This window comes from Schistocerca gregaria, chromosome 8, assembly GCF_023897955.1.
Source record: "Schistocerca gregaria isolate iqSchGreg1 chromosome 8, iqSchGreg1.2, whole genome shotgun sequence".
Lineage (NCBI taxonomy): Eukaryota > Metazoa > Arthropoda > Insecta > Orthoptera > Acrididae > Schistocerca > Schistocerca gregaria.
The window spans coordinates 243,586,206-243,599,718 of NC_064927.1; positions in this window are offsets into that span (position 1 = coordinate 243,586,206).

Genomic DNA, 13,513 nt, shown 5'->3' on the forward strand with positions numbered 1-13,513 from the left:
TGGTCATATGTGAAGTATGTTAGAGGCAAGAAACAATCAATGCCTTCTCTGCAGGATAGCAATGGAGATACTATCGAAGACAGTGCTGCCAAAGCAGTGTCTACACACAGCCTTCCGAAATGCTTTTACAAAAGACGACGAAGTAAATATTCCAGAATTCGAATCGAGAACAGCTGCCAATATTTTCTGACTCTCCCGATGAATCTCAACTTGGCACCCACCTTACCAACAATTAATTTTATATGATTATTCCACTTCAAATCGTTCCGTACGCATACTTCCAGATATTTTACAGAAGTAACTGCTAGCAGTGTTTGTTCCGCTATCATATAATCATACAATAATGGATCCTTCTTTCTATGTATTCGCAATACATTACATTTGTCTATGTTAAGGGTCAGTTGCCACTCCCTGCACCAAGTGCCTATCCGCTGCAGATCTTCCTGCATTTCGCTACAATTTTCTAATGCTGCAACTTCTCTGTATACTACAGCATCATCCGCGAAAAGCCGCATGGAACTTCCTACACTATCTACTAGGTCATTTATATATATTGTGAAAAGCAATGGTCCCATAACACTCCCCTGTGGCACGCCAGAGGTTACTTTAACGTCTGTAGACGTCTCTCCATTGATAACAACATGCTGTGTCCTGTTTGCCAAAAACTCTTCAATCCAGAAACACAGCTGGTCTGAAATTCCGTAGGCTCTTACTTTGTTTACCAGGCGACAGTGCGGAACTGTATCGAACGCCTTCCGGAAGTCTAGGAAAATAGCATCTACCTGGGAGCTTGTATCTAATAATTTCTGGGTCTCATGAACAAATAAAGCGAGTTGGGTCTCACACGATCGCTGTTTCCGGAATCCATGTTGATTCCTACAGAGTAGATTCTGGGTTTCCAAAAACGACATGATACTCGAGCAAAAAACATGTTCTAAAATTCTACAACAGATCGACGTCAGAGATATAGGTCTATAGTTTTGCGCATCTGCTCGACGACCCTTCTTGAAGACTGGGACTACCTGTGCTCTTTTTCCAATCATTTGGAACCCTCCGTTCCTCTAGAGACTTGCGGTACATGGCTGTTAGAAGAGGGCAAGTTCTTTCGCGTACTCTGTGTAGAATAGAATTGGTATCCCTTCAGGTCCAGTGGACTTTCCTCTGTTGAGTGATTCCAGTTGCTTTTCTATTCCTTGGACACTTATTTCGATGTCAGCCATTTTTTCGTTTGTGCGAGGATTTAGACAAGGAACTGCAGTGAGGTCTTCCTCTGTGAAACAGCTTTGGAAAAAGGTGGTTAGTATTTCAGCTTTACACGTGTCATCCTCTGGTTCAATGCCATCATCATCCCGGAGTATCTGGATATGCTGTTTCGAGCCACTTACTGATTTAACGTAAGACCAGAACTTCCTAGGATTTTCTATCAAGTCGGTACATAGAATTTTACTTTCGAATTCACTGAACGCTTCACGCATAGCCCTCCTTACGCTAACTTTGACATCGTTTAGGTTCTGTTTGTCTGAGAGGTTTTGGCTGCGTTTAAACTTGGAGTGAAGCTCTCTTTGCTTCCGCAGTAGTTTCCTAACTTTGTTGTTGAACCACTGTGAGTTTTTCACGTCCCTCACAGTTTTACTCGGCATGTACCTGTCTAAAACGCATTTTACAATTGCCTTAAACTTTTTCCATAAACACTCAACATTGTCAGTGTCGGAACAGAAATTTTCGTTTTAATCTGTTAGGAAGTCTGAAATCTGCCTTCTATTACTCTTGCTAAACAGATAAACCTTCCTCCCTTTTTTATATTCCTATTAACTACCATATTCAGGGATGCTGCAACGGCCTTATGATCACTGATTCCCTGTTCTGCACTTACAGAGTCGGAAAGTTCGGGTCTGTTTGTTATGAGTAGGTCCAAGATGTTATCTCCACGAGTCGGCTCTCTGTTTAATTACTCGAGGTAATTTTCGGATAGTACACTCAGTATAATATCACTCGATGGTCTGTCCCTACCACCCGTCCTAAACATCTGAGTACCCCAGTATATATCTGGTAAATTGAAATCTCCACCTAAGACTATAATATGCTGAGAAAATTTATGTGAAATGTATTCCAAATTTTCTCGCAGCTGTTCTGCCACTAATGCTGCTGAGTCGGGAGGTCGGTAAAAGGAGCCAATTATTAACCTAGCTCGGTTGTTGACTGTAACCTCCACCCATAATATTTCGCAGGAACTATTCACTTCTACTTCACTACAGGATAATCTACTACTAACAGCGACAAACACGCCACCACCGGTTGCATGCGATCTATCCTTTCTAAACACCGTCTGTGCCTTTGTAAAAATTTCGGCTCAATTTATCTCTGGCTTCAGCCAGCTTTCTGTACCTATAACGATTTCAGCTTCGGCGCTTTCTATCAGCGCTTGACGTTCCAGTACTTTACCAATGCAGCTTCGACAGTTTACAATTACAATACCGATTGCTGCTTGGTCCCCGCATGTCCTGACTTTGCCCCGCACCCTTTGAAGCTGTTGCCCTTTCTGTACTTGTCCGAGGCCATCTAACCTTAGAAACCGCCCAGTCCACGCCACACAGCCCCTGCTACCCGTGTAGCCGCTTGCTGCATGTAGTGGACTCCTAACCCATCCAGCGGAACCCGAAACCCCACCACCCTGTGGCGCAAGTCGAGGAATCTGCAGCCCACACGGTCGCAGAACCGTCTCAGCCTCTGATTCAGACCCTCCACTCGGCTCTGTACCAAAGGTCCGCAGTCAGTCCTGTCGACGATGCTGCAGATGGTGAGCTCTGCTTTCATACCGCTAGCGAGACTGGCAGTCTTCACCAAATCAGATAGCCGCCGGAAGCCAGAGAGGATTTCCTCCGATCCATAGCGACACACATCATTGGTGCCGACATGAGCGACCATCTGCAGGTGGGTGCACCCTGTACCCTTCATGGAAACCGGAAGGACCCTTTCCACATCTCGAATGACTCCCCCCGGTATGCACACGGAGTGCACATTGGTTTTCTTCCCCTCTCTTGCTGCCATATCCCTAAGGTTCTCCATTACGCGCCTGACATTGGAGCTCCTAACTACCAGTAAGCCCACCCTCTGCGACTGCCCGGATCTTGCAGACTGAGGTGCAACCTCTGGAACAGGACAAGCAGACATCTCTGGCCGAACATCAGTATCAGCCGGAGACAGAGCCTGAAACCGGTTCGTCAGACAAACTGGAGAGGCCTTCCGTTCAGCCCTCCGGAATGTCTTTCGCCCACTGCCACACCCCATATCGTTAACGTCGATATGCAGCAGGATTTTAGAACATATATTGTGTTCGAACATAATGAATTACCTCGAAGAAAACGGTCTATTGACACACAGTCAACATGAGTTTAGAAAATATCGTTCTTGTGAAACACAACTAGCCCTTTATTCACATGAAGTGCTGAGTGCTATTGACAAGGGACTTCAGATCGATTCCATAATTCTGGATTTCCGGAAGGCTTTTGACACTGTACCACACAAGCGGCCCGTAGTGAAATTGCGTGCGTATGGAATATCGTCCCAGTTATGTGACTAGATTTGTGATTTCCTGTCAGAGAGTTCAGCAACTTTCTTACCATTCCATCACTCATAATCTTTTTCTCCGTAAACTGCACAGATCTCACGATGAATCTCGATCGCTTTTAGGTCTTTAGCACTAATAAATCTTATAACAACCCGTACTTCACAGTTGGCGGGACTCACGCTTATCGGAGGCATCTTAAACACTCAGTACACAACGTAAACAAGGAAGAATGAGACTGTAATGGCGTCAGTGCTCAGATTAAGATACAGGCTTTCATGTAAAAATAAAATATTGAGATATCTTTGCACGTCTTTTTTAATTTCAAAACGGTACTTACTTAAAAAACACGCCTCGTACATCGAAAAAGTTCAAAGAAAGGCAGCACGTTTTGCATTATCGCAAAATATGGGTGAGAGTGTCACAGAAATGATACAGGATTTGGGCTGGACATCATTAAAAGAAAGGCATTTTTGCTTGCGATGGAATCTTCTCACGAAATTCCAATCACCATCTTTCTCCTCCAAATGCGAAAATATTTTGTTGTCATCGACCTATATAGGGAGAAACGATCACCACAATAAAATAACGGAAATCAGAGCTCGTACGGAAAGATATAGGTGTTCGTTCTTTCCGCGCTCTATACGAGATTGGAATAACACAGAATTGTGAAGGTGATCGATGAACCCTTTGCCAGGCACTTAAATGTGATTTGCAGTGTATCCATGTAGATGGCGGGCAAGGCATTTGTGCTGTCGGATCAGAGTCGGCAGTCTCGGAGGACAGACATCTTGTCTGCCATGGTCAGTATCAGTAAAGACTTAATTAGTAATCTCTAGTTTGTAATGTAAGACCTCGATCAGCAGTTACGGAGGGTAGGTATGTTGTCTGCTAAAGTCGGTGTTGGTTAAGAACTTAACTGGAGATCTCTGGTTCTTGGACATATGATACTAATTTGATAGTAAACATGCTGTTCATTATTTTGTTTATTCTATGTAAAAGTATGAATAACGGAAATTATTCGTGATTCATAAAGTGGACTACACTAGTGCAGTTTCTCATATTCTGTTAATGAAAAGTGTGTGGCGTCCCATATAGACAAAACAATTCAAACTTTAATTATTTTCTCACTAACAGTTTATTACAGCCTCAGGATAAGGGCTAACGGCTTCACGAACTGCGTGCTGTTTTCTGCGCAGGGGACAACAACTACAGAAGACTGCATGTTGATTATTATTGAGAACTTACACATTCCACTCAGGGCAAACACCTTCTCACAGACCAGTTTACTAGGGAATAGTGTGTTAGTATTTTTCTTATTTCTTACAAAACCAGGCTGTCCAAGAAGCCTACAGGGACATCCTTATAGCCAGACTCTTGCGTTCAGTGAACGGAACATGGGAAATGTATTATACTTAGCCTTTGAAATTAGATTATATTTTCTCTGATTTAATATATTTCTATAATTTTGTTTGATGTTATTTTGATTATTGCAACAGGTCCAATTTTGGCAATTATTTTTCAAATAAGGTATTTGAAAATAATTCTTTTATAATGACTTTTAATTATGTTTTCTAAGTGTAAAATGTAAATGGTGCATAACATTATGGAGTAAATATTATATGATTTAAAAAAATATTTTTGCTGCTTTCTATTTTTTTAAATCAAAAAGAAAATTGGAGTCCAAGTTTGAGTACTGGTACCTTCCTCCAATCATGTTTTTGTGCTCATTGAATCTAGGCTGATTAATTACTAAGGCTAAGTTTTGAATAAAATTATTTGTTAAGGATTCCTTGCTTTTTAAGAAGCAGTATTGCTACATTTTCTCTTACACAGCGAGCCCTGAAGTAAATTATACATTTTAATTTTTGTGGCTGCAGGCCAATAAATCCGTGTCTTTTAAATGGACCATCCCACGAGAACACATTTATAGCATCATGTAAAAGATCTTGGCGGCCAGGAAAGACACATGTTGGAATATTTTATTCTTTTAACGTTTTAAAAACGAAGATGGCCGAAAAACGGTGATACAACAGAACTTTATTTTACGACTTGTAAATAGGCTGTTTAGGTTTTCTTATTGGTAACGCCACATAGCGCTCTGTATGAAAAATCACTGGCTGTGCTGTGCGCAGTCTGTGGCTAGTTTGCATTGTTGTCTGCCATTGTAGTGTTGGGCAGCGGCAGCTGGATGCTAACAGCGCGTAGCGTTGCGCAGTTGGAGGTGAGCAGCCAGCAGTGGTGGACGTGGGGAGAGGGATGGCGGAGTTTTGAAATTTGTAAGAATGAATGTCATAAACTGATGTATACATTATGACTATTAAGGTGAATACATTGTTCTCTATCAAAATCTTTCATTTGCTAACTATGCCTATCAGTAGTTAGTGCCTTCCGTAGTTTGAATCTTTTAGTTAGCTGGCAGTAGTGGCGCTCGCTGTATTGTAGTAGTTCGAGTAACCAAGATTTTTGTGAGGTAAGTGATTTGTGAAACGTATAGGTTAATGTTAGTCAGGGCCATTCTTTTGTAGGGATTTTTGAAAGTCAGATTGCGTTGCGCTAAAAATATTGTCTGTCAGTTTAAGCATGGTCGTGTATAAATTTTTCTAAGGGGACGTTTCATATGTTGACCCTTAGCCAAGGATACCTCACTGGAATCTTCTGATTTTATCCTTGTAGTTTGTGTAATTAGTGTAGCTTTTGTTTATTGCTAGCGCGTAATCATAGAGAGAATTTCCTTTGTAGTTGCAGTCTTTCATTGTTGTACAGTAAAATAGTTGTGGCATGCATGTAGTTTTGCACGAAGTATTTCGCAGCTGCACTTGCAATTAGCTAGTTATTATTTTCAGTGCTATGTTAATGTGTTTTCTTATTTTGCTCTTCAAATTGTGCTTTTCTGTATTGTCGTGTGAAATATTGTGACTATAATGGCGTGTGAAAAACGTACTACTAGGCTCCAAAGTAAACTGAGAAATGACAGTGAAGACGGAAGCAGTGTATTAGCGCCAGCATGTAATGAATTAACTAATGTTCAAAGTAGTAATTTGGTAATTGTACATACGGAAATGGAGCGGGTTGCAAACAATGGTTTAGACAGTGAAACTATTAGTGAACAGGGAAGCATTATCGATCGATCGGTTGGCAACAGCTCGCCTCAGGATTCCGAAATGACAGGACACATTCTTGCAAATACTGTAGATACAGGTTTTGCGACCTCACCGTTTTCTCAAATAAGTCAAGACACTTTTTCTGTTTTTCAAACTGCGAATATTGCCGGTTCAAATGCATTGCCGAATAGCACTAAGGAACATGTTTCAGACACCAGTGCACTGTTATTACAGTTAATGCAACAAATGGGACAAAAGCTTCAAAAGTTAGACACAATGGAACAAAATCAGAGACAAACACAGCAACAGTTGGACACAATGGAACATAATCTTCGGAAGTTAGACACCACACTTGAACAAACACGTGAAGATTTAACTACTGAGTTACATAACATTGAATGACGTAAAAATACAAATTTGTGAGCATTTTCAACCTATTTTTTCGCGGCATGAAAACGCATTACAGAATCACGAAGCAGCCTTAAAAGAACTGCAAACTGTTGTTCGTGAAAATCACGACACCTTGCAAGCTAAAATGGACTCAGTTGCATCCACCGATTGGGTTACGCAACTTGCAAGAACTCAGGAAAACTTAAAGGACACAGTAGATTCGATTGCAACACAAATGGACACTCTGAAACTTGGTTCAGAAAAACACACTGAGGAAATGTGTTCACTATCGGAGAAAGTAGCCGAACTTTCGGATCAGTTCACTAATTTATCTATGAAGGTAGATGATAATCTGAATGACACAAAACCGGTAGTCTTTAATGACACAGAAGAGTGCGAACAAATTAGGAAATTCAAACAAAGTCTGAATCAAATTAGTACGCAACACCAAAGAGAAATCCGGGAAGTACAATATCAGCTGACACAGGTAATACAACAATTACATATTTCAGAGGACACTCGCGCTCCAATACGGGAAGAGGGGCATAGAAATACGGAACAACCACAAAATAATAACACAGTGCACTTTGGAGATTATGAAAGAAATTGGCAAGGTGAACCGAATTTTGAGATGGAACCGCCGACACGACGTAACAATGATCGATATGCTACCCGCGGACACGATGATTTTGACTATAAGCTGTTCATTACTGCACGTAAATTCAAAACATTTAAGAATTCTGGCGACATTCATCCACAAGCGTGGTTTCATCAATTCTCTCATTGTTTTCCTCCCAACTGGTCATTAGAACACAGATTACAATTTATGTGTGGCTACTTGGAGAATGAACCAGCTGTAAGAATGCAATCGGTCATTCACGATTGTCACAGTGAAGGAGAATTTTATCATGCTTTCCTCTCAGCATGTTGGTCTCAAGCTACACAAGACCGAGTAAAACATAGCATAATGATGATGAAACACTTTGAACAATCTGAATTTTCCAGTCTTGTCAAATATTTTGAAGACATGTTGCATAAGAACCAATATCTTTCAAACCCATATAGCCCTTCAGAACTCATCCGCATTTGCATAATGAAATTGCCTGAACATTTAAGGAATATTATTTTGGCAGGGCGTTGCAAAGACGACATTGAAGCTTTTCAGGGACTCTTACAAGAATTAGAAATTGACACAGACAGTCGCGGGATGTGAAAACAGGAAAACAATCACTATAGTTCACATCCGTCACAATTCCATGACGACAGAAACAACAACTGGACACGACAAGTCTATTCTTACAACGCAAATTGTGACCAAAACAGACACCACCCATATGACAACCACTGGCGGAGTAATAATAGTTACAGAGAAAGATCGCATTTCCGTAGTAATGGCTATCACAGAGACAATCAGAGAAACAGACAATATGGAAACCAAAATAATTATTATCAAGGGAGACAGAATAACTTAAGACGCAACGGTCCAGCGCGCAGTGATGATTCAGGGAGAAATTCTCCACCACGTGACCGACAAGAAAGAAACTATGGAATCTACCGACATGACGACAGACGATATGATCGTAACGACAGACCTGAATTGCAGCAGAACTGGCGGGATTCAAACAGAGCAGGGCCCTCTCGAGAAGGTGAATTTGTAGAAGTTAGGTCTCCTAATCCCAGTAACGACGCGCGCCAACAAAGAGGTAACAGACAATGACTCGCACTGCAGGCAGCCACGTGCGCCGGCTGGCTCCGAGAAATATAACATAAGACGCTAACCTTGAGAAAAATTTTAGCATTCCTTACCGACGTACACAACATGATAATTGCTTTGAAGTTAAAACTCTGCGAACTAGAAAGGGTAAATGATGGCACCACATTTCACAGGTAAAACCGTTTATTGTGAAGATAATCTGCTTTTTAACTTTGTCTTTGCCATAAAATTTTTCACTTCACGCTACTAGTACAATTTGTCAGACTTAGAATCTGTTAACATGCAACCATGTTTGAAGTTAAATATCCAGTCAAGAACCAAGAGAACTTATTTAAACAGAAATTACGAATGCATTGTTATAGTGAACAGACGTCACAGTGTTATTGTGCGTGTACATTCTTGCTTGTTAGTTGCACGATTACGTAACGACTATGAGGCTTATATATTTGGAACATATACTGCTAGTGAGATTTTAATGCAACATTTTGGTTTACTTGTAAAGATACTCTTTATTTGAAGTTCATTCGGTGAGATTAAAGATAACTTAGCATTTGGTTTCTCTAATAGCTACATGATTATATCACGACGCTACTAATATGTGACACGATTTACATTGTTGCTTTTGCGGTGTATCTGTTTTATATCTGCACAGTTTTTCTGTATTATTCTGGAAAGTAAAACATGTTTTAGTAGTAACTTTTGTGGTATAGCTACAATGAGACAGTCTTTATCGTAGCACAACAATACGTTACATTATAGTACTTTCTTGATCACGGTAAGGTATGTAATAACTACGATATCTATACGGAAAGCATTTCACTTTCGTTTATGATGAGGTAAATACATTGATTTCAGCAGAACTTTGCTTTCAGAGGACGATAACTACGACACTTCCACAGAATTATCTTACAACAAGACGCACATTTAGCGCTACAGGACACGCATTTCAGAGATTAATTTTGTAATTGAACCATTTATTTTTTCAAGATTTTTGAATTACAAAGGTTTTCCGTGATACATTTCATTCCATTGCTGTAACCTGTAACATCTGAGGATATAATTACATTAATCCTCAGGGGGGTACACGCTTACTTTGTGTACCATGTGTTTGGCAAGCACAAGGAGCCCTAGCTAATATGGTATTTGCTTATACAACTTTACACAACGGTACCATGTTTCTCTAACACATAAATTACACAGCTATCTGATCATTTAACTGAGAGACAAACATTTTTTTTATTACGTCAGTAACACATGTTTACGCAATTACACAGTTGGATAATTTCACACTTATGAAATTCTATTTTGTCTGTGCTTAGTGAAATGTTCATAGTTTTTCGGAACCATTGTGATACTATGAGAGCTTTGAATGACATATTTGGTATGAGATCATGTTTTTTAAAGTACGGTTGAGGTAGATGACACTTTTGACATGAGCAGAGCATTTTTTTAGGTTTTGAAATTATTGCAGAAAGCTATGACGTTTTTGAGATTTGACTGAGGTGTTATGATGTTATTATTACGACGACGATGTGAATTATGCTGCTGAGGTATGTTTAAGCTGATGATATATGAGTTATTTGGTTATGCTACGTATCTGTTATGATGAAATATTGAAGACGTGTCGACGAATATGTATATGTGTAATAAGGTAAGGAATAATGAGTAGTGGTTAGGGACTCTGGTTTGTGAAAAAGGATGTTGGAAACTGAGAATCGTACTTTAAGATTTATGTAATGTGTGTATATGCGTGAATGTATCACTATGCTTGTGAAATTTTTTTGGACACTATTATATTTAAAGGATTTTGTTTCTACAGAGTTGTAACGCAAATTCTCAACCTGTGAAAATATTTTTATATATCGACTGTCACTGTAGTGGAAACTGGTGTCGTAAATTTTTCAGTAAGAAAGGTAAGTGATCACCTGCACATAATGCGTCGTGGGCACCCAGCTGTGCGACAATCGGCTGGGAGAAAAGCCATTAGTGTGTGCCTTTCAGAGGCACAGGTAAAAAAAAAGAAGCCATTATCCTCGCTATTGACATTCCTTTGTAGAAAGCATCGTAGATACGACACCTTCAAACTTGAAAACATGATTACACTGTAGAGTTCTTAATGTATGATATTTACTGAAATGAAATGATGAGAAACATTTTATATCTATTGTCTTTCTAGCTGAGAGATAGCTCATTTTGTTTAATATCCAGTTTCTATATGCACTGCAGCATTGGTTAAAATAAAATTTAATAGATGTACTAATATCACTATTTTCTGTCTACAGACCCAGCAAAGAATCATTTTATGATGTACTTTCTTGGAAAAGAGAGCAGAAATAGACATTTCCCTTCACAGGAATTGCAAAAATAGTTTTTTTTTACGATTTGGTAACTTATCTGCTAGCGTATGTTCTCGTGATGCATCACTCTAGAGTTAAGATGTGACATAGGTATTAAACCTTTTTACTGTAATATTTTTTCTGCTTCAGCTTTGTCATGTTTAGATATAAATTATTACATTTATTGCTGCTCGCTATGCTTACTTGCATTTTTTGTCATTGCTGTTTGTATTAATTGTTTTGTGCTGCTGCATTGCCTCGTCCCTTAGTTAAGCATCTGAGCACAGTAGATTTAAGTTAGCTTAAAAGGGGGTAGCCTATATAAGAGAATGAGTTGCGATGGATTTGATGAAATGCACTGAGAGGTAATATGAGAAAAGTACAGAAAGCAGGTACAGATAGGACTTTTTGGAAATAATGAAGAACGAAGGGAGATCTTCGAGAAGTAAAGAAAGTTTTGTTTGCAAAATACTGCAGTAAAACAAACCCTGCCCTTTCCTTGTGTTATCCCACTACGTGTTTGTGTACCCTTCTATTGTGATGCATCAGAACAAACTTTTATTACTTTAAGTTTAGATTATACTTTACAAAGGAGTTTTCATCAGACGAAATTGATTAGCTGTAGGTCGACATCTTGCAATCAGTCTTAAACTGACAAAAATCGCAGATGATTCCCCAGAAATATACCACAAGCTGTGGTCGAGATTATTTGTGTCCAGTCAATAATCAGTACATGGTGTTCTTTACCAAGACCTTTCAGCAGAGAGCCTAAATCACAAGTGACATTGTTGAGTCCAGCACTTGGTTTAACAGTACTAGTTTCTTAGTATTCGCAACCAAGGGAGTTCTGTACTCATCATATTCCCATCCTTCGACTACTTGTGGCAGAGAGACATTTGGTCAGACACGATCCGGGACTGGGTGTGGTCCAAGAACCAGGAAAGGCCCGAAATTGGAGTGAGCCTCTCAGCTGGCTGCGATGTATCTACAGATCACGACTATAAAAGGAAAGTGTGAGAGTTCCACTGAACCAGTGGTGTTCTACCATGCCCTGGATAAGTGGAGTCACCACCACCGAGCAGGCAGCACGTGTTTTCTCATCGTTCTGTCTACTTATGGGCTCTGGTTTACAACCCTCCCGTAGTGGGTGCCCGTCAGCAGATCTTTCAGAGCAGTCTGTAAATGGGCAATAGTGACAACTGGATACATTTCACTGTCTGTTTAACAGTAACTACCGATTTAAATCTTATGGTCTGTCAATACTGATGTGTAAACCGGTCTACAATTAACTCACATGTACATCTACAATCGTGGCAGTTGATAACCAAAAGCGTTTACTTGCAGGGTCCAAGCTATGTCGATCACAAATATAGTGTCAGTCATTGTTGTATATCGATACTCTGCAAGTTGCCAGAAATAGTATTTAGTGGAAAGGACATTCACACTCAAATGAATTGGATCAGCTCTTAAAACGATTTTATACGTCATTCTGTATCCATTACTTTACTTCTACATTTTACGTGACCACACTCACGATCTCACACTTCAGACTCCTCTCACCAACCTTCCATTACTGACTACTGCTCAACATTCGCAAAAATGAGACACTTGCAGTCTCTTCTCCCACTGGCTGGTGTGCTAATACCACGGTGGCCCCATCTGTTGTGATTTCTGATTCTTCACATAGAGGTGGTTTGCCATTTCATCCTTCGTTGTTCAGACTAAAGCGTCAGTGGAGGCGTCAACTGCTCCTTCCTCTGTGTCACATGATGGTGCGTTGTTACCGTGTACTGCCACCAACTTAGCATAGATTGTTACTGCGTTGTTCCCCTGAAAATGTAGGAAACGAATTGCCGCAAGATAAATCACTTTGTCAATTGGCGGCGAAATCTTGCAACTAGAGGCATGGTGCAGTTCTGACAAGGAAATGGTCCAATTCGACTTGTCGAAACCCACCTTGAAATCTACTGTGCAGGGAGAATACAACGAAAGAAATGCAGAGTCAGAATTGTAGTTGCCTAGACGCACGGGAAGTATTTTTTTTTAAATTGTTCAGTTTTCTCGATTTTGTTTCACAAAGAACTGCTTATGAAAGCTGTTTGTGCAGTCCTTTCTGCCATGTGCGCCATCGACCGTGTCAAGAGAGCATAGTGTAGCATAATGCTAATATCCGGAGTGACAGAAACGAATTTGAATCACCTAAACCATACAAAACATGTCGCGTATCGCTGTTTTGGTTATGAGACAGTTCGCATTCACAACTAAATTACTGCATGAGCAACCCTTACACGAAAGTGACTAGCAGAGAGTGTAAGATGTTGCATTACAAACGACTTCCACCAGTCGCGACTTCACTTTATTGAAATGGAGTATTTCTTACACACACGTCATTGTATAACAGTTT